This window comes from Mirounga leonina, unplaced genomic scaffold (genome assembly GCF_011800145.1).
Source record: "Mirounga leonina isolate KUSES-001 unplaced genomic scaffold, KU_Mleo_1.0 Mir_178, whole genome shotgun sequence".
In the NCBI taxonomy this organism is placed as follows: domain Eukaryota; kingdom Metazoa; phylum Chordata; class Mammalia; order Carnivora; family Phocidae; genus Mirounga; species Mirounga leonina.
In genome coordinates this window covers 18,678,392-18,700,224 of record NW_023270464.1, presented here as the reverse complement: position 1 = coordinate 18,700,224, position 21,833 = coordinate 18,678,392, and the positions used below count along the sequence as shown (strand labels likewise).

Here is a 21,833-nt window from a genome sequence, read left to right as displayed (position 1 = left end):
GTTTATAAAAAGTATGTGCTTTGGGGGAAAATTGGTGAACAAAAGAGTCTTCTGATTGAGGATATGAAAAAGGGGAGTGGTGCTTTAGGCTGGACTTTGAGGGCAGTAAGGGAGTTGCTACATAGATGAAGATGAAAGACATTGTGGCAGAGTGGGGAGCTTGGCAATAGGATGCTTGTTTCAGAAGTGAGAGAGAGGTGGGGGCTAGATTTGAATGGCTTTATAGGCATATCACAACTATTTTGGACTTGGTTGTATAAATGATGGAGAACCCTTGGCACATTAAAATATATTTTTTCATGATTATAAAAGTATATACAAGGCTTTTGAACAGGGTGATGATATGAAGAAGGTTATGAAAAATGTGTTTTAAAAAAGCACAAGAATGAAGGCAGTAAGCTCATAGCTGATGAAGTGGATCAGGCCAGAATGGAATGGAGTTTTGTCTTGACCTGTACTTGGGGATAAATGAATTTGTAGCCTTTGAGCAGTAATGTGTCATAGCTCAGGGGTCAAGAAACATTTTCCGTAAAGGGCTAGATCGTAAATATCTTAGGCTTTTCTGGCCATATGGTCTCTGTGGCAAATCCTTGACTCTGTAACTGTAATGAGAAAACAACCACAGACAATATGTAAATGATTGCATATGGCTGTGTTCCAATAAAACTTTATTTATGGATGCTGAATTTGAATTTTATATAATTTTCACATAATTTCATAGAATTTTCACATGTCATGAAATATTCTTCTTCTTCTGAATTTTTTCAACCATGTAAAAATGTGGAAGTCATCCTCGGTTCATGGGCCTTCCAAAACAGGTGATGGGACACATTTCACCTACAGGCCATAGTCTGCCCACCCTGGAGTAGCTTCTTGAAATTCCATCGCCATATTTACCTGTGCGGTCTTGGAAAATGCATGCACACTGGTCATAGTAAATACAAACCTCACAGAGCAGCCTTCTGTTTTGTAATAGTCTTCTCCAGGTCACATTTGGAGTTGAAAAACACTCATACATAGTAGAACTGAAGCATGAGCAAGGGGAACATGCATGTCTATTTAGACCATCTTCCCCACAGGCTGCTGAGATTCTGTGGGCAGGTGGGGGCACTCCTTGAATTCCTGACTCGGACTTTATTCATGTGCCTCTGCACTGGCCATCCCAGGCTGGAGGGGCTTGTGGCTGCAGTCAGGCCGGTGGGTGATGTAGCTTGGCTCAGAAGACATAAAAAAGTACATGCCATTTTAGGTGGTGATGGGAGAGCTGAGTGAAGGGGAGATATGTGAATCTGGCACATTAGGTCGGGCAACTTAAGGTTTAATCTTGTTTGGGGGAAATGTCTATTCAAGTCCTCTGTCCCATTTTTAAATCAGATTATTTGTTTTTATGCTATTGCAGGTGGTCCTTATGTATTTGGGATAGTAATTCCTTCTTGTGGTTTGAAAATATTTTCTCTCATTCTGCAGTTTGCCTTTTGACTCTGTTGATTGCTTCCTTTGCTGTGTAGAAGCTGTTTAGTTTGAGGGAGTCCCGCTTGTCTAATTTGGGATTAATTTCATGTACATTGGGTGTCAAATCCAAAAAACCATTGTCAAGCCCAATGTCATGGAGCTTTTCCTCTATGTGTTCCTGTAGGAGTTTTACAGTCTCAGATCTTATGTTTAAATCCTTGATCCAATATATTTTTGTCCATTAATGTTAATAAGTATTCACAGAAATGTACAGAGTAATTGCATTATCTCATTGACGATACTCATAATCATGTTTCATACATGAGAAGAAGCAAAGCCAAAAGGGATACAGTGTTCTGTTTAGAATCACTGAACTAATAGATGGCAGAAGTTGGACTCACCCCCAGATCATCTGACTATGAATTCTTTTATCATTCACCCACCACCCCTAGTCTTTTAATATTTGGTACATTTTTTAAAAAGATTTATTTATTTATTTGAGAGAGAGAAAAAGAGAGAGAGTGAGGAGAGTGCATGAGTGGGAGGGGCAGAGAGAGAGAGAGGGAGAGAGAATCTTAAGCAGATTCCCTGCTGAGCATGGAGCCTGACTCCAGGCTCACTGAGGTGCCCCATTATTTGGTATGTTTTGAATGAGGTTGAGGGATGCATGAGGAGAGAAGGGAGGATGAATGGAGCACCCAAGGGTCTGCCTTCTTCTGAACAAAACATGGCAAGGATGTATTCAGTCTTCTAAGGAGAGAGATCAGCTTTCTTGGTCTATTTTTACTCCTTCACTGGCCTGCCCTCCTCCCCACCCTTGTCTCTCTCCCCCATCCCTCTTGTTACCTACTACCAGCAGGTGCAAGCAATTATTACTATGTCCAGGCTAAGAGACATATAAGTGAATGATATCTTAGCAGATATGATTTTAAAACACAACAACCCAAGTATTTGAACTTCATTAATGTGTGGCCAATGCAGATTCTGTTTTTCATCAGTTATATTTTTGGCAAAGAGGGAAGGACAGACCTAAGGGGACTACTTTTTTTTCTTCAGCGTGTTATAAGTACCCCCCTGGTCTGCCTTTATTTAGCATGGTGAAACAAGAAACTAGGAGCAAACATGAACATTCTCCAGTTTCATTCCTTCTCTTATCCAAATCAGGTATGTCACTTCAAGGTCCGTCAGAGAGCATTTACATGTATGATCCTCTTCCAGGCTTTGTGACAGGATGGAAATTTTCTGAATGAATTGGACAGCTATATACAGAAGAATGAAACTCGACCATTCTCTAACACCATACACAAAGATAAACTCAAAATGGATGAAAGACCTCAATGTGAGACAGAAATCCTTCAAAATCCTAGAAGACTTGTATTTAAATTACTTCTATGACTTCCATGTTTTATGAGCTTGAGCAAGTTACTTTTCTAAATTAATCTCATTTGTAAAAGTAACAATGAAAACACCTGCCCTTCCTCCCTACCCCCTACAGTGTGAGGTTCTGTTGATACAGCGTTTGGGGTGGGTCTTTATGAACTCTAAAGCGCTTTGTCCATGTTTTTTTTTTTTTCCTCCCTTCCACTGAGAGCAGTGCTTTTCAGTTCCCCTGAAATGACCCAGCGCTATGTCTTTTGTTAATAAACACGTGTGTGCATGAGCATTTGGCTAATAACGGGAACTGTTTGCCATCCATGTTTTCCCTTGAACAGCAAAGTGAGCCATTGTGAGCTAAACTGCAGCAGTGACATTTACAATGATAAGTTTATAAGAACAATTGCTCCCTTGCCTGTTTTGCTAGTATGGCATAATAGAGACTATTTAAGATGATTTGATCAGTAAACTGACAGTTTGAAGGAATGGTCAGAAAGGAGAGTGAAAAGAAATGTCTGAGATCCTGAATTTGCAACCAGATTAAAAGTAGCCTGTGAGAATATCTACCATTTATTTTGGGGTGTGCCGTACACCAGTCACTTTCTAGGAACGTCTCTAGTGCTTCTGAGAGCTGTGTGATTTACGTATGCAATATTGTGATATAAGAAATCTATTTTTGGTCATTCAAATGATCAAAATATATTCCTTGTGTATCTGGTCCTCCTCTAGGGTTTCTGGCTTATAGCTCCTAAAACTCTTGAAGTTCCCCATAATAAGGGCTCTATAAGTGTCTTTTGTTATGTTAATGAGGTGACTTTTGGAAAGCTCTTAGGTAACCAAAGCATGGGGGACTGGTTGCCAGGAGAACCAAGTCTGTGACTGCAAGGGCTGGAACTTTCAGTTTTACCCCTAGACTGCAGGGAGAGGGGCTGGATGTTGAATCAGCCAATGGCCAATGACTTATTAGCCAGTCATGACTATATATGAAGCCTCCATAAAGGCCCAAAGGGACCAGCTTAGGAGAGCTCCCAGGTTGGTGAACACGTGGGGGCTGGCGAGAATGGTGTCCTGGAGAGGGCATGGAAACTCTGCACGCTTTCCTCATACCTCACATGATGCATCTCTTCACATGCCTGTTGCTTCATATCCTTGACCATATCTTTACATAAACGGTAAACCTAAGTAAGTGGTATTTCTCTGAGTTCTGTGAACCACTCTAGCACATTCATTGAACCTGAGGAGGAGGTTGTTGGGACCTCTAGTCTGTAGCCAGTAGGTCAGAAGCACAGGTAAGCCTGGGGCTTGCAACTGACATCTGAAGTGGGGGTGGGGGCATTCACCCTTGACCCTGCAGAGTCAGATGCTATCCCAGGGTAGATGGTATAAGAATTGAGGTGAATCCTTGGATTCCCTTCTGGTGTCCGAGAATTGCTTGGTGTTGTGTGTGTGGGGACTCACCCCCCCTCCTCCCCACCACCATGTTGGATTGGGTAATAACACCTAAAAGAAGATATTACTATCCTTATTTTGTAGGTGAGGAGACTGAGGCTCAGAGGTCTAGGTCACAAGTTGGGTCCCCCTTGAATTCTGTCTTTCAGAGTATGGAACTACCACCTATCTAGTTTTACACACCAAATTACTCTTAGTCAGCTTTGATGTACCCCTTTCTCTCACTGCTCAGATCCAATTTATCATGAAGGCTTAAATGATTTTAGTTCCTAAATGTCCCCTAGATTCTGTTCACTCTTTCTGTCACTAGCTCTTGGATGAATCACGGCTCTGTCCTCCTACCCCTGTCCTGGTGTCCATGCTGTCCTCCAGTCTGTTTGTGCTTGGGTCTGATCATGTCCTACATCCCTCATGCCCCTCAGAATGAGGGCAGACCTCCTAACCATGGCCACAGGTACCTCTTCATTTCTCAGACCTCTCTACATGCCTTTCCTCTTTGCTCTATGTTGTGCACATTCCATCTCCCAGACTGGACATGGCCCATCTCAGCACTGCGCCTTGCCGGGGATGCTGGCTCTTCCTCATTTCACTGCCCACTTACCCTTTTGATGCCCGCTCCAGTGGCCCTTCCTAAGGGAAGTCTTCTCTGACCTTTGTAACAAGGACAAACCTTCCTGGTGGATGCCCTTGCTCTTCCAGGGACCTTCATTCTCAGCACTTGTAATAGTTGCATTAACTTGGGTAACAGGTGTGTTGGTTTCTGGCGGTGCCTCTAAACTGTAAAGTCGGGAAGGCAGGGACGGTATCTGAGTTTTTAGAGCCTAGTGTGCTCAGCGAGATACTGTTGAGTTTATGAATGACTTGGGCAAGGCACTGTAGCTAGGAAGTTGTAGATTTGGGATTTAAACTCTATTTCTTTCTGACTCTAAAGACTTTGCCCTTAATACCATTCACTTTTGGGCAGTCCTGTTCTAGCAGGAGGACTGATAAGTGTACTTTATAGTAAGATCAAACATATTTTGGTTCCATCAGATAAAGTTTGATAAAAATGGATTATTAAGAACAGATTTGAAAGGAGAGCTGCCTGCCCAAGGTTTGAGGATTTTGCATCAAAGAGAAATGTAATGAAAATGGATCAACCTGGGCTGATTGGAGGGGGTGGGGCTGGAGGGTGAAGGAGAGTGGCTCCCTCTATACTCCCCTTGACCCTTGCCTCTTCTTCATTCTGGCTGGAACTCCCCACCCCGAGTAGACTAAGATAATGATGAGTTACCTCTGTCGGACTGTGTGTGTTGGCTTATGTATGAGTGAAGCAATGTCTTTGAACCAACGAAGTTGTGCAATTGAAGAATTTGTAGAAAATTGCCAGAGTGCATTGGTGCTTTGTCCTAAGCACCCCTCTCTGAGGCCATGTTATCTTGAACTTGCTTCTATTTACCATCGGCACTGCAGGCCATGGGATAGAGGGGAGGGAGCAAGACGCCAGTACTTAGCTCCTAGTTTCAATTCTGCTACACATGAGCCGACTGAGTTTGATCAACCTCCTTAACCCGTCTGGGCCTCAGTTTCCTTGTCTGAAAAATCAGAGTGCATAAGCAGGCCTGAGTTCCTTTCAAATTGGACACTCCATTACCCCTCTTCCCACTGTTGAAATACTTACGGAATCCATTGTTCTCTTATTCTCTCTGGTGGACATTATGACTTCTATATTACAAAGGTGACATCTCCAACCTAAATGACCCCTCAAGGAAATTAAATCTTTAATCATTTCCACCTGGTAAGTGCAAAGGCTGAAGGAAAGAGCTAGCCATCAATAGCTCTGTGGATGGCAAATTAATTCAGCGGGATAGGATCCGTGCAAACACGTGCTCATACAGCCATAATTTGCCTTTCATTTTCCTTTGCAACTTAGAAGAAAGTGAATAATTTCCAATGAGCCTCTCATTTGAACATATTGAAAAAACATGTCATTAGCAAAAGGAGCATTTAGTTGCTCGATTACCATATTTCTTGAAGTATGTGGACCAGTTATTTTTCAGCTGGGGGTAACTAGCTGAGCAGAAAGATGCAAAATCTTGAGGCACCCAAATCCTTGTATGTCTTATATGGGTGTCAAGATAGCAGAGCAGGAAGGGGAGAGAGGATGAGGCCATTCTATAACAAGGGAAAGGGTCAGCTGCATTTCCTGGGGTTAATCAGAAGTCTCTAAAGGAATGGAAATAAAGCTGTGGATGGAAATGTATCTGTAGGGTCTCATTAACCCAAGAAAAGTGCAAAATAGAAAAGGCTAAACCTGATGTAAATTTAAAAATTCAGTATTTCATTTGCTTCTCTGCATCTGATGCCTTCTTCCTACCATGTTCACTTTTTCTTTCTTCTTGTCTGTGGCCACACTGGCTTGTCAGCTCTAAAGGGGGTGACCTTGGCAAGATGCTTAAATTCTCTACATTTTCCATTTGTACACTTTGGGGCAATAATCCTGGATTTTCACACCTTGAGTCATTGCTGTTCGGATCCCCTAAGATAATTGGTTACACATGTGCTTTGGAAAACTCATCACCTAACACACACAGTGGACAAGTTCTGATGAGCGAGGGCAGCTGCTTCCTGGGGTTTGGCTGTCACTAACAGGATGGGCTGGAGAGCAGTGTCGGAGGAGGGATGGCAGAATTTTCCTAGATTCTTCTTTTCCCTCCAGAATGAAACCATCGCTCTTCTCTTTGAAATCATCTCTCTGCACAGACATGTGAAAATCCCAAGGTGGTCAGAGCTTTGCACTGATTCTAGAGCAGAGCTCCAAGATTGCTGGGGCAGTGCGGTCATTTTCTATTACGGATCTTAGTCAACAGGCTGGTCGTGGCCCCTCCTAACGTGCAAGAATCTTGTTGATGGTGGGAGTTGGAAGGCTGGGATCACGTCTTCTTTCCCTTCAGGCTGGGCAGTCCCAGGAGGGCAATGTGAAGCATTTAATTGGAATATATATCAGTGGTAATAAGGAATCTATCTCTTAAAGCCTTCCTAGGAGAGTTCCTGATGATTTATAAAAGACATAGCATTGGTTAAATGACTCATGCTCTCTTCTCCATGGAGACAACTCAGGTCACTGGGACACTTAGGACCTTATATTCCCCCTTTGCCATAACCCCCACTCATAGAATTTATTTAGGGAATAGCTCTTGCTATTTAACTCAATATTTTGATTAGCAGAGCTAGCATTCACGGAATATCAATATAAATTGCACTATTATACCAGACTTCATTTAAAAATTATCTGGCTCTAATTCAATTCTTCTTTAAGAACAGATTTTTTTTTTTTTTAATAACTAGTTTATCATTAGGACCATGAACATTTTACAATGTTGGAAAAAATTATTTGAGTTTCTTTTCATTTAAAACCTCTAGCCATGAGGCACCTGGTGGCTTAGTCGTCTGGGTATCCAACTCTTGATTTTGGCTCAGGTCATGATCTCAGGTCATGAGATCGAGCCCTGTGTAGGACTCTGTGCTCAGAGGGGAGTCTGCTTGAGATTCTCTCTCTCCCTCTGTCCCTCCCCCGACTTACTCTCTCTCAAATAAATAAATAAATCTTAAAAAAAATAAAACTTCTAGCCTTTTAAGTAAGCCAACTTTCACAAATATTGTACTTTCCCACTATAGAAAAATTGGTATTCAGAAAGAAGCATGAGCAAAAAGCCACCCATCACCTGGACTCCAAGGATTAACAACTGTTAACCTTAGTCTACTTCTGGCTCTTTTTGCTGCATCTGTATTTCATAGAGTTTCATCATATGTCACAGAAAATTGTATATATTAACTTTAAAATAACCCATTTTTATTGTTATAAATGAAATACATGTTTCAGGGGTGCCTGGGTGGCTCAGTCGTTAAGCGTCTGCCTTCGGCTCAGGTCCTGATCCCAGGGTCCTGGGATCGAGCCCCACATCGGGCTCCCTGCTCCAGGGGAAGCCTGCTTCTCCCTCACCCACTCCCCCTGCTTGGTTTCCCTCTCTTGCTGTGTCTCTCTCTGTCAAATAAATAAATAAAATCTTTTTTTAAAAAAAGAAAGAAATACATGTTTCATATGTACAAATAAAACACATAGAAAAATATAAAAAGGAAAATTAAGGTCACTTAGACTCTTATGATTTAGAGATAGTCACCATTAAAATTTTGGTTTATTTTCTCAGAATATTCTTTCCTATATATTTCATCTTTTTTCTTCCTATTAAATTCTTCAAAAATACAGAAAAGAGAGACTAATGTAACTGACACCCATGTATCCATCATCAAAGTCTCAAAAATATGGATTATTTTTCTACATATATTTCAGATTCTTTTATTTTTCTTTTGTTCTGTTATCCAGTGTTCCTCCCCCACCTTTTTTAGCAAAATGAAACATCACAGATACAGCTGATGCTATCTGTGCTCATTTTTATCTTTCCAAGATTTATCCATATGGAAATGAGTAGCTCTAGTCTATTAATTTCCCTGCTGACTAATATTCTACCATATGGACATAGCACACCGTAAGTCTCCAGTACTGCCATCTGTACTCCTGTGTAGGTCTCTTAAAAGGACTCTCTTATATATGTGGTGTTGCTAATGTGTGGGGCAGGCCTGTCTCCAACTTTACCAGACATCGACAAATTGTTTAAAGTGGTTGTGATAATTTGTATTCCTGTAAGTGACATTGGACGGATCATTTTGATTCTGGCTTCACTTGGTATTATTGTTAGGCTTTAAAGTTTTTGCTAATCTTAAGAGTATAAAATGGCTTCTTTCATTGTATGTTACCTATACCTTCTTATTGATGATACAAGTAAACTTTATTTCTAAGTCACAACAGGTATGGATTTGCTTTTTGGTTCAACTCATTTAGTGAGCACTATGTCAAGTGCAAGGCTTCCTGAGGTTGCTATGCAGGGCTGTTGCCAAATCTGGCTTCTCAGATCCACCTTCTCCAGCCCGATGCCACCAGCATCAATATTACTGTCTTCTGGTTCTAGAGTTCTCCTTCTTCAGGGTCTGGGAAGCTTCTGGCTATAGAAATGAGCTGCAGTAATAGGAAGGATTCTATTAAAGCAACTCTGTTGTCTTTTTACCTACTACTAATCATGCCGACCATAAGCATATTTATAAAAATTACACGGGTTATATATGACACCATGCAATACCAGAATATATTAAAAGTACAAATCCTCTTCCCTTCTCCTCCCCTTTACTGAATAATTAACCACTTGTAGATAGCCTTGCTTTTTCCTTCATATTGTGTTTATGTACAAACGTGATGATGAATATTCTTGAACATGTCTCTTGGGTTCATGTAATTTTGTAACAATGTTATCTGTCAACATCTGTGCAGTGTTCTGTAATATGGAATAATAATATAATAACTAACCTAATTCTTCTAATGATGGGCATTTAGGCTGCTTTCACTTTTCCATTATTGTAAACAACTTTGTGGAAAATATTACTGTAAATGTCTTTGGACATCAGTGTAAGAATTGCCTCAGGAGAAATTTCTAGAAGTCCTATTTACATGCCAATTTTTTAACTTCTTGATGAATTGATGACTTCTAAGTCAGTTTTGGACAAAGTACCTAGATTCTATGAGCTTTATGTTTTGAGTAAAATGGCAGAAGTAATAGTAACTACCTGATACGGTAGTTTTGAGGATTGAATGAGATAACGTGTATAAAGTCCATACACAGAGCTTGGACCATAGTAGGGGTTTAATTAATGTCAGGTTTTTTACCTCTTTCTCAGCTGGCCAAAGGGAAATGTGAAAAACAGGGAAATGAAATACATTTCCATTCATATCAGACTTTGGTCTAGAGCTGGCACTGTTCTCAAATATCTCTAACAGGTTCCCATGGAAAGAAAAATTTATTTTCCATCCCGAATATAGCAGGACACATAACAGAAGGAAAACCCTTCGATCCTCTGTGTGGAAAGCTATCATGTTGACTATATTTCTCAAAAGGTAAAGTGAGGCATAAAGGCAGCTCTCAATCATTCTTGCTTTCTCACTATCAGCTTCCACTGTTCCTATTTTCTCACCTGGGAATAACTGTAGTGATCGTAACAATTACAAAAAATAATAACAGTATACAAAATTTCTTGAATGCACTGGATCTAGAAAGTCAGAAATGGTTTATATATTCCCTTCACCCTCCAGAGTTGCTCTGGGATTCATTCTTACCCATCCATTGGAACAAATCTTTGGCATCCCATATTTTTTCTGAACAGTTGTAGGGTTTAAGAAATCCTGTCCCGGGGCACCTGGGTGGCTCAGTTGTTAAGCGTCTGCCTTCGGCTCAGGTCATGATCCCAGCATCCTGGGATCGAGCCCCACATCGGGCTCCCTGCTCTGCGGGAAGCCCGCTTCTCCCTCTCCCACTCCCCTTGCTTGTGTTCCCTCTTTCGCTGTCTTTCTCTCTGTCAAATAAGTAAAATAAAATCTTAAAAAAAATTAAAAAAAAAAAAAGAAATCCTGTCCCATTTAATGGCAAAATTTAAAAATCTCATCCAATTTAAAACTTATCCTTCCTTACATATTTTAATGCATAGAATAATCCATGGGAAATGATGAAAAGAGACATATCTAAAATTCAGTGGATAATTTAAAATGGAATCATAAAAAATATTTAAATATTCCAAAAGAAGTCAGAGAAAAAAGGAACGGGAAAAAGCTGGGAGGACAAATAGAAAACAAACAAAATAGCAAAAAAAAAAAAAAAAAAAAAACCAAAACCCACAAAAAACAAAAAACAACAAAAAAATGATGGACCTAAATCTAATCACATCATTCAATCACCAGTAAGTCAATATTTAATAATGTTAAATGTTAATGAACTACGCATGCCAATTAATATGTCAAGATTGCCAGAATTGATTAAAAAAAACCCCAAAACCCAATTCTATGCTGTCTATAAGAGATTCACTTTAAATATAAAAATATAGATAGGTTTAAACAAATATGTTGTAAAAATATACTCTGAAAACAAAGTGATAGAAGTCTGGAGTAGCTATATTAATATGAAATAAATAGTGCTACAAGTCATAAAGAAAAAGAAGGTTCTTTCATGATAATAAAATAGTCAATTCATCAGGAAGACACAGACATTAAAAAAAAGTAGGTACCTTGGGATGAGCACTGGGTGTTATATGTAAGTGATGAATCACCAAATTCTACACCTGAAACCAATTTTACCATATATGTTAACTAACTAGAATTTAAATAAAAAACTTGAAAAAAGGTAAAAAGAAAATAAATACCTACTAACAGAGCCTCAATCTACATGAAGCAAAATAGGCAGTAATAGACAATCCACAATTTTTATTGGTGATTTTAATACTCACCTCTGAAACAATCAATAGATCAACTAGACAAAACTTAATAAAGACACAGTTGATCAGAACAACACTATCAACCAATTTGAACTAACTTATAGAAGACTATACCCATCAACCACAGAATACACATATTTTTTCAAGTGCATATGGTATTCACCAGCATAGATCACAGTCTGGGTCATAAAAAAAAGATTCAATAGTTTAAATCAAATTGAAACCATACACAGTATGTTCCCTGACCACAATAAAATTAAAATAGAAATCAACAATAAGATATCTAGGAAAGTCTCAACTGTTTGGAGATGAAATATAATCCATGGGTCAAAGAAAAAAAAATCACAGGAGAAAATAGAAAACATTATAATCTGAATGCTAATAAAGAAATACAACATACCAACATTTGTAGAATACAACTGTAGTAGTGCTTAGAGGGAAACTTATATATGCTTATATTAGAAAAAGGGGAAGGTCTAAAATCAATGGCCTGAAGAAGACAGGGGGAACAAAAAAGTCAAAGAAAACCCAAAGGAAGTAGTATGAAGGAAATTATAAAAATAAAAGTGCAGAGGTCGGACAAATGAAAACAGAAAAGAAAGAAAATTAACAAAGCAAAAGTTGGCTCTTTGAAAAGATTGAAATTACTAAACCATTAGCTACTCTGATCATGCAAAAAAGGGGAGATAACACTAATTCTCCATATCAGAAGTGAAAGAGGGGTTATCACTACAGATCCTATGGACATGAGGAGGGTAAGACAGTATTCTGAACAAGTTTAAATGATGAGGCCCCACCTTTCCACTCTGGTTGCTGCTCATTTCCCTGCCTGCCACCAATCCTCAAGGATCATCCATCCTTTAGTGCAGACAAAAAAGGAAGTAGCAGTTGGTCAGGAGAAGCACGGCATTGAAACAGATTTCCAGCAACAAGTGCTTTGGAGGATTGTAGAAAGTTTTTGAACATGACAGTGTCAAACAGAACTGCAAGATGAAATTTGCTATCTACTTACCACCAGAGGTAGAAACTGGAAAATGTCCTTCATTGCATGGTTGTCTGGTTTAACTTGCACTGAACAAAGTTTTATATCAAAGTATGGTTATCATCAAGCTGCCTCTGAACATGGCCTTGTCGTCATTGCTCCAGATGCCAGCCCTCATGGCGGTAATATTAAAGGAGAAGATGAGAGCTGGAACTTTGACATCAGTGCCAGGTTTTAAGTGGATGTCACTGAAGATCCTTAGAAAACTAACTACAGAATGTACTCTTATATAACTGCGGAACTTCCCCAACTCATAAATGCCAATTCTGCAACAGACCCCCCAAAGAAGGTCTATTTTTGGCCACTCTAGGGGAGGCCACGGAACTCTGATTTGTGCTTTGAAGAATCCTGGAAAGTCCAAAATCGGTGTCAGTATTTGCTCCAATTTGCAACCCAGTGCTCTGTTCTTGGGGCAAAAAAAAAAAAAAAAAAAGGTTTTAGTGGATATTTGGGAACAGATCAAAGTAAATGGAAGGCTGATGATGCTACCCAACTTGTGAAGTCCTATCTAGGTGCTCAGCTGGACATACTAATTAATTAAGGAAAAGATGACCAGTTGCCTACAGATGGACAATTACCTGATAACTTCATATAGCTGCAGGTACAGAAAAGAAAGTCCCTATTGTTTTTGGATTACAAGAGGGTTATGATGATAGCTACTACTTCATTGCAGCCTTTATTACTGAGCACATCAGACATCATGCAAAATACCCGAATGCGTGAAAAACTTCAGATAAGAGAATTTCTTCAGGATTATAAAATTGTAATAAATAGAACTGTGGGGCGAAAGGATTTCAAGGCATTGGATTTCATAGTGCTAAAATGCGTCATTCCATAGTTGCATCACTTTCTGAATAAATATATAAAACCTGAAAAAAGAGAGACTATTATGAACAACTTTAAGGTGACAGATTCAACAGCGTGGATGAACACATTTTTTGAAAAATACACCTTATAACTACTGACACAGAATCTAGCAGGAAAATTGGTAAAAACTTCTGCTAATCAAAAGATACATTAAGACAATGAATATGCAAGCCACAGACTGGGAGGAAATATTTATAAATCCATTTTCTGACAGAGCACTTGGTTTGAGGGTATGTGAAGATTTTTTATAACCTGACAATAAAGAGATAAAACAACAATGGCAACAACAACAAAATCCACCCTCTAAAAGAAGAAAAGATTTCAGGAAACACTTTGCAAGGATGATACACAAATGGGAAAAAGGGCTCAACATCATTATTCATCAAGGAAATACAAATTAAACCACAATGAGATACCACTACACACCCACCAAATGGTTGTTTGGAAAGATTAAACAATAATGTTGGCAAGAATGTGGAGCAACTGAAATTCTCCCATATTGCTGGTGGGAATATAAAGTACAATCACTTTAGAAAGTTTCTGGAATTTCCTTATAAAAGTAAACATACACTTACCCTATAAATCCAGTCACTTCACTATTAGGTATTTACTCAATGAAAATGTATATTAAAAAAAACCAAGACTTGTAGAAGAACATAATAGCTTTATTCATAAAGCCAAAAACTGGACACAATCCTCATGTCCATAAACATGAGAATGCATAAGCAAAGTATCATAATCCAACTGTGGAATACTACTCAGTAGTACAAGTAAAAGAACTATTGATATGTACAGCAATAGGGTTGAATATCAAAAACATTTTGCTGAAAAGAGGAGTCATTACTATATGGTTTAATTTACATGGAATTCTAAAATTTGGCCAACCCAATATATGCTTGAAAAAAATCTAAAAGTGGGTGGGGATTTACTGAGAGAAAACATGAGGGGATTTTTGGGGGTTACAGTAATGTTCTTTGTTTGAAGAGTTTTGGGTTATACATACATATTTGTCAAAACTCAACAAACACATACTTAAGATTTGTGATTTCATTGTATGTAACCTTTTTATCAAAAACTGTACTGAACTCTAGTTAATGCATGCTGAGGTATTTAGGAGATGTATATTGATGTCTACAATTCACTTTTTTTTTTTTTTAAGATTCTATTTATTTGTTTGAGAGAGAGAAAGAGAGAGCCCAAGCAGGGGGAGGGGCAGAGGGAGAAGGAGAAGCAGACTCCCCGCTGAGCAGGGAGCCCGATGCGGAGCTCGATCCCAGGACCCTGGAATCATGACCTGAGCCGAAGGCAGACGCTTAACTGACTGAGCCACCCAGGCGCCCCTACAATTCACTTTGAAATGCATAAAAACTAAGATGGAGTAATGAATGCATAGAGAGATGGGTAGATATGTGAGAAAGATAGGTGGTGGGTCTACAGGGGTTTGCTGTAAATTTTTTTCAACTTTTGCTGAATGTCTGAAAATCTTCATAAGAAAATATTGGCAAAAAACCTCTTCATCCCTCCCCGTCTTTGTGACAGCCTCAAGAAACCTGTAGGGGGGAGGGGGAGGAAGGCAGTGTGTTTGGTGTGTGTTTGTCCAGTCATATACCTTCTTAGTAGTGACTTCTGGCCCTTGCAGGGTTGACTAAGAGGAAGGGAGAGAGGAGAAACAGGGAGTCTTATTGAATAGGTCAATTGCATCTGGTATCCCTTTCTGGGTGCAGGTGCACAGTTCCCAGCCCTTTCTCAAGGGACCTATCTGTGGGTTCTGCAGAGATTTCCCTAGTAGAAATCTCTGACTATAGTTCCTGTAATACCTTAGGTAATACCTTTTCTGGATGGCCACTTACAGTGCCCCTAACCACCTACCTCTGATGGCATGGTGCAGCCTCTTCCTGCTGAGATTGACTTACCCCTGGTAGGAAGCTTTTGGGGGCAGTCTTTTTTAAGATCTATGGCTGGTTCCCTATCGTGGAGTTTATATTGGGTGTTTGGAAAACACACACACACACACACACACACACACACACACACACCCCTCTGGGCAACCTAACTTGAAGTATGGGCCACTCCCAATTTAGTTCTTTCTTCTTTCTGCCCCCTTCTTCCAGTCCAACCCTCTTGCCTTTGAACTTTACTCAGATGTGGCAATATGGCAGAGGAGTAGACCTGGATTTCGTCTCCTCTCAGGAATTCAGCTGGATAGGGATCAAACCATTCTGAACACCTACAAACTCAACAAGAGATTGAAGAAAAGAAGAGCAACAACTCTCTCATCAGAAAAGCGACCACTTTCTGGAAGGTAGGACGTGCGGAGAAGTGAATCCGAGGCGATATTCGGGAGGCTAGATGGCAGGGGAGGGGCCTCCATCGGCTGCTTCCGGCAAGTGATAGAACCACGGAGCACAAAATCGGAACTTTTGGAAGTCTGCTCCGCTGAGGGACGTCACTCCGGTGGCTAAGCAGGGGGTGGAACCCTCGTGGGACAGTGTGGTCTCAGGACCCTCGGGGTCACAGAAAGACCGGGGGTGCCTGAGTGCGGCAGAGCTCCCAGGTAATGGAGCAGGGAAGCCGGCTGCAGAGGCGGAGCCCAGGCGCGGGCTCTCAGCTCGGGGTTGCCATAAACCGTGATCCGCGGCACAGTCGGGCCACTGCTCCTCCATCAGGGACCCAACAAGCGGCAGATCCAGGGAGACTCCCCTTCCTCCCCCAGGAGGAGCTGTGTGGGAGTGCACCGCAGGGATCTGCTGGGTTTGGAGACTCCACACGGGGTCATGTGCCAGAGATAGAAATGCTCAGTCACAGGCCGGGTGAGCACGGAGTGCAGCCGGAGACCGGGGAGACGGGAGTGATTGATGGCTTTTCTCTGAGGGCTCACTGAGGAGCGGGGCCCTGAGTTCTCGGCTCCTCCAGGGCAGAGATTGGGAGGCTGCCATTTTCACTCTCTGCCTCCAAAGCTGTACGAAAAGCTGACAGGAAACAAAAGCTCCGGAGAGCAAACCCGAGCAGATTACTTAGCCGGGAGGGGGCAAGGGTGGGGCAATTCCGCCTCCGGCGAAGACATTTGGGAACCACGGCAACAGGCCCCTCCCCCAGAAGATCAGTGAGAACAGCCAGCCAAGACCAAGTTTACCCATCAATGAGAATGGCAGAACTCCAGCGCTAGGGGAATAATGCACATAGAATTCATGGCTTTTTTACCATGATTCTTTAGTCTTTCAAAGTTAATTTTTTTTTGAATTTTTCTTTTTCCCTTTTTCAACCAACATCTTATCAATCCCTTTTTTAAAAAACATTTTTATTTTTCATTTTTAGAGTCATATTCTATCCCTTCATAGTAGTTACCTGTATTTTTGGCATATATATATAAGTTGTTCTCTCTTTAAAATTTTTGAGATAGTTTCTTCTAACAGATCAAAATATACCCTAAATCTCTAGTGTATGGTTTTTTCTACCCCTGCCTGATCACATTCTCTCTCCTTTTTTTCTTTTCTTTTTTTAAATCCTATTCTTTCTTTTTTCAAACAACTTCTTATCAATTCCTTTTATAAAATTTTTTATAATTTCCATCTTTACAGTCATATTCCATCCCTTCATCATATCAACCCTTATTTTTGTACATATATAAGTTTTTCTTTCTTTAAAATTTTGGGAGGCACTTTCTTCTAACAGACCAAAATACACCCAAAATCTAGTGTGTGGCACTGATCTATATACCAGCCTGATCATATTTGATCACATTCTGTTTTTTTTTGTTTTGTTCTGTTTTTGTTTGTTTTTATCTTTATATTTTTCTTTTTCTTTTTTCTCTCTTTCCCTTTCTTTTCCCACTGCTTCAGGTGTTTTCTGATTTGTTTAGAGTATATTTTCTGGGGACATGGTTACTCTCTTAGCATTTTGTTCTCTCATTAATCTATTCTCCTCTGGACAAAATGACAAGACAGAAAAAATCACCTCAACAAAAAGAACAAGAGCTAGTACTGACTGCCAGGGACCTACTCAATACAGACATTAGTACGATGTCAGATCTAGAGTTCAGAATCATCACTTTAAAGATACTAGTTGGGCTTGAAAAAAGCATGGAAGTTATTAGAGAAACTCTTTCTGGAGAAGTAAAAGAACTAAAATCTAACCAAGTAGAAATCAAAAAGGCTATTAATGAGGTGCAATCAAATATGGGGGTGCTAACTGCTAGGATAAATGAGGCAGAAGAGAGAATCAGTGATATAGAAGACCAAATGATGGAAAATAAAAAAGCTGAGAAAAAGAGAGATAAACAACTACTGGATCACGAGGGCAGGATTCGAGAGATAAGTGACACCATAAGATGAAACAACATTAGAATAATTGGGATCCCAGAAGAAGAAGAAAGAGAGAGAGGGGCAGAGGTATAATGGAGGAAATTATAGCAGAGAACTTCCCTAATTTGGGGAAGGAAACAGCCATCAAAATCCAGGAAGCACAGAGAACCCCTCTCAAAATCAATAAAAATAGGTCAACACCCCGACATCTAATAGTAAAACTTACGAGTCTCAGAGAAAAGAGAAAATCCTGAAAGCAGCTCGGGAGAAGAGATCTGTAACCTACAATGGTAGAAACATTAGATTGGCAGCAGACCTATCCACAGAGACCTGGCAGGCCAGAAAGGACTGGCAGGATATATTCAGAGCACTAAACGAGAAAAATATGCAGCCAAGAATACTATATCCAGCTAGGCTGTCATTGAAAATTGAAGGAGAGATAAAAAGCTTCCAGGACAAACAAAAACTAAAGGAATTTGCAAACACAAAACCAGCTCTACAAGAAATCTTGAAAGGGGTCCTCTAAGCAAAGAGAGAGCCTAAAAGCAACATAGACCAGAAAGGAACACAGACAATATACAGTAACAGTCACCTTACAGGCAATACAATGGCACTAAATTCCTATCTTTCAATAGTTAGCCTGAATGTAAATGGGCTAAATGCCCCAATCAAAAGACACAGGCTATCAGATTGGATTAAAAAACAAGACCCATTGATATGTTGTCTGCAAGAGACTCATTTTAGGCCTGAAGACAGCCCCAGATTGAAAGTGAGGGGGTGGAAAACCATTTACCATGCTGATGGACACCAAAAGAAAGCTGGGGTGGCAATCCTTATATCAGACAAATTAGATTTTAAGCCAAAGACTGTAATAAGAGATGAGGAAGGACACTATATCCTACTTAAAGGGTCTATGCAACAATATCTAAAAATTATAAATATCTATTTCCCTAACATGGGAGCAGCCACTTATATAAGCCAATTAATAACAAAAGCAAAGAAACACATCAACAACAATACAATAATAGTGTGGGACTTTAACACCCCCCTCACTGAAATGGACAGATCATCTAAGCAAAAGATCACAAGGAAATAAAGACACTAAATGACACACTGGACCAAATGGACTTCATAGACCTATTCAGAACATTCCATCCCAAAGCAACGGAATACATATTCTTTTCTAGTGCCCATGAAACATTCTCCAGATTGATCCCATCCTAGGTCATAAATCAGGTCTCAACCGGTACCAAAAGATTGGGATCATTCCCTACCTATTTTCAGACCACAATGCTTTGAAACTAGAACTCAATCACAAGAGGAAAGTCGGAAAGAACTCAAATACATGGAGGCTAAAGAGCATCCTACTGAAGAATGAATGGGTCAACCAGGAAATTAAGGAAGAATTAAAAAAATTCAGGGAAACAAATGCAAATGAAAACACAACTGTTCAAAATCTTTAGGATGCAGCAAAGGCAGTCCTAAGAGGAAAGTATATAACAATACAAGCCTTTCTCAAGAAACAGGAAAGGTCTCAAGTACACAACCTAACCCTCCACCTAAAGGAGCTGGAGAAAGAACAGCAAATAAAGCCTAAACCCAGCAGGAGAAGAGAAATAATAAAGATCAGAGCAGAAATCAATGAAATAGAAACTAAAAGAACAGTAGAACAGATCAACAAAACGAGGAACTGATTCTTTGAAAGAATTAACAAGATTGATAAATCCCTGGCCAGACTTATCAAAAAGAGAAGAGAAAGGACCCAAATCAACAAAATAATGAATGAAAGAGGAGAGATCACAAGCAACACCAAAGAAATACAAACAATTATAAGAACATATTATGAGCAACTCTGTGCCAGCAAATTAGATAACCTGGAAGAAATGGATTCATTCCTAGAGATGTATCAACTACCAAAACTGAACCAGGAAGGAATAGAAAACCTGAACAGACCTATAACCACGAAGGAAATTGAAGCAGTCATCAAAAATCTCCCAAAAAACAAAAGCCCAGGGCCAGATGGCTTCCCAGGGGAATTCTACCAAACATTTCAAGAAGAATTAATACCTATTCTTCTGAAACTGTTCAAAAAAATAGAAATGGAAGGGAAACTTCCAAACTCATTTTATGAGGCCAGCATTACCTTGATCTCAAAACCAGACAAAGACCCCATCAAAAAGGAGAATTACAGACCAATATCCTTGATGAACATTGTTGCAAAAATTCTCACCAAAATATTAGCCCATAGGATCCAACAGTACATTAAAAGGATTATTCACCTCGACCAAGTGGGATTTATACCTGGGCTGCAAGGTTGGTTCAACATCTGCAAATCAATCAACGTGATACAATACATTAACAAAAGAAAGAACAAGAACCATATGGTCCTCTCAATGGATGCAGAAAAAGCATTTGACAAAGTACAGCATCCTTTCTTGATCAAAACTCTTCAGAGTATAGGCATAGAGGGTACATACCTCAATATCATAAAAGCCATCTGTGAAAAACCTACAGCGAATATCATTCTCAATGGGGAAAAACTGAGAGCTTTCTCCCTAAGGTCAGGAACGGGGCATAGATGTCCACTATCACCACTGCTGTTCAACATAGCATTAGAAGTCCTAGCCACAGCAATCAGACAACAAAAAGAAATAAAAGGCATCCAAATTGGCAAAGAAGAAGTCAAACTCTCACTCTTTGTAGATGATATGATACTTTATGTGGAAAACCTGAAAGACTCCACCCCAAAACTGCTAGAACTCATACAGGAATTCAGTCAAGTGGCAGGATATAAAATCAATGCACAGAAGTCAGTGGCATTCCTATACACCAACAACAAGACAGAAGAAAGAGAAATTAAGGAGTCGATTCCATTTACAATTGCACCCAAAACCATAAGATACCTAGGAATAAATCTAACCAAAGAGGCAAAGATTCTGTACTCAGAAAACTATAAAATACTCATGAAAGAAATTGAGGAAGACACAAAGAAATGGAAAAATGTTCCATGCTCATGCATTGGAAGAGCAAATATTGTGAAGATGTCAATGCTACCTAGAGCAATCTACACATTCAATGCAATCCACATAAAAATACCATCCACTTTTTTCAAAGAAATGGAACAAATAATCCTAAAATTTGTATGGAACCAGAAAAGACCCTGCAGAGCCAGAGGAATGTTGAAAAAGAAGAGCAAAGCTGGCAGCATCACAATTCCGGACTTCTGGCTCCATTTCAAAGCTGTCATCATCAAGACAGTATGGTACTGGCACAAAAACAGACACATAGATCAATGGAACAGAATAGAGAGCCCAGAAATGGACCCTCAACTCTATGGTCAACTCATCTTTGACAAAGCAGGAAAGAATGTCCAATGGAAAAAAGACAGTCTCTTCAACAAATGGTGTTGGGAAAATTGGATAGCCACATGCAGAAGAATGAAACTGGACCATTTCCTTATACCACACACAAAAATAGACTCCAAATGGTTGAAAGACCTCAATGTGAGACAGGAGTCCATCCAAATCCTAAAGGAGAACACAGGCAGCAACCTCTTCGACCTCAGCCGCAGCAACTTCTTCCTAGAAACATCGCCAAAGGCAAGGGAAGCAAGGGCAAAAATGAACTATTGGGACTTCATCAAGATAAAAAGCTTTTGCACAGCAAAGGAAACAGTCAACAAAACCAAAAGACAACCAACAGAATGGGAGAAGATATTTGCAAATAACATATCAGATAACGGGCTAGTATCCAAAATCTATAAAGAATTCATCAAACTCAACACCCAAAGAACAAAGAATCCAATCAAGAAATGGGCAGAAGACATGAACAGACATTTCAGCAAAGAAGACATCCAAATGGCCAACAGACACATGAAAAAGTGCTCAACATCGCTCGGCATCAGGGAAATCCAAATCAAAACCTCAATGAGATACCACACCAGTCAGAATGGCTCACACCAGTCAGAATGGCTAAAATTAACAAATCAGGAAATGACA

General features: G+C 39.8%; 1 pseudogene; it reads left to right on the top strand.

The window, feature by feature from the left end:
* The first annotated feature begins 12,371 nt into the window (after positions 1–12,371).
* LOC118023160 lies at positions 12,372–13,739 on the top strand (annotated as a pseudogene).
* Positions 13,740–21,833: the final 8,094 nt, after the last annotated feature.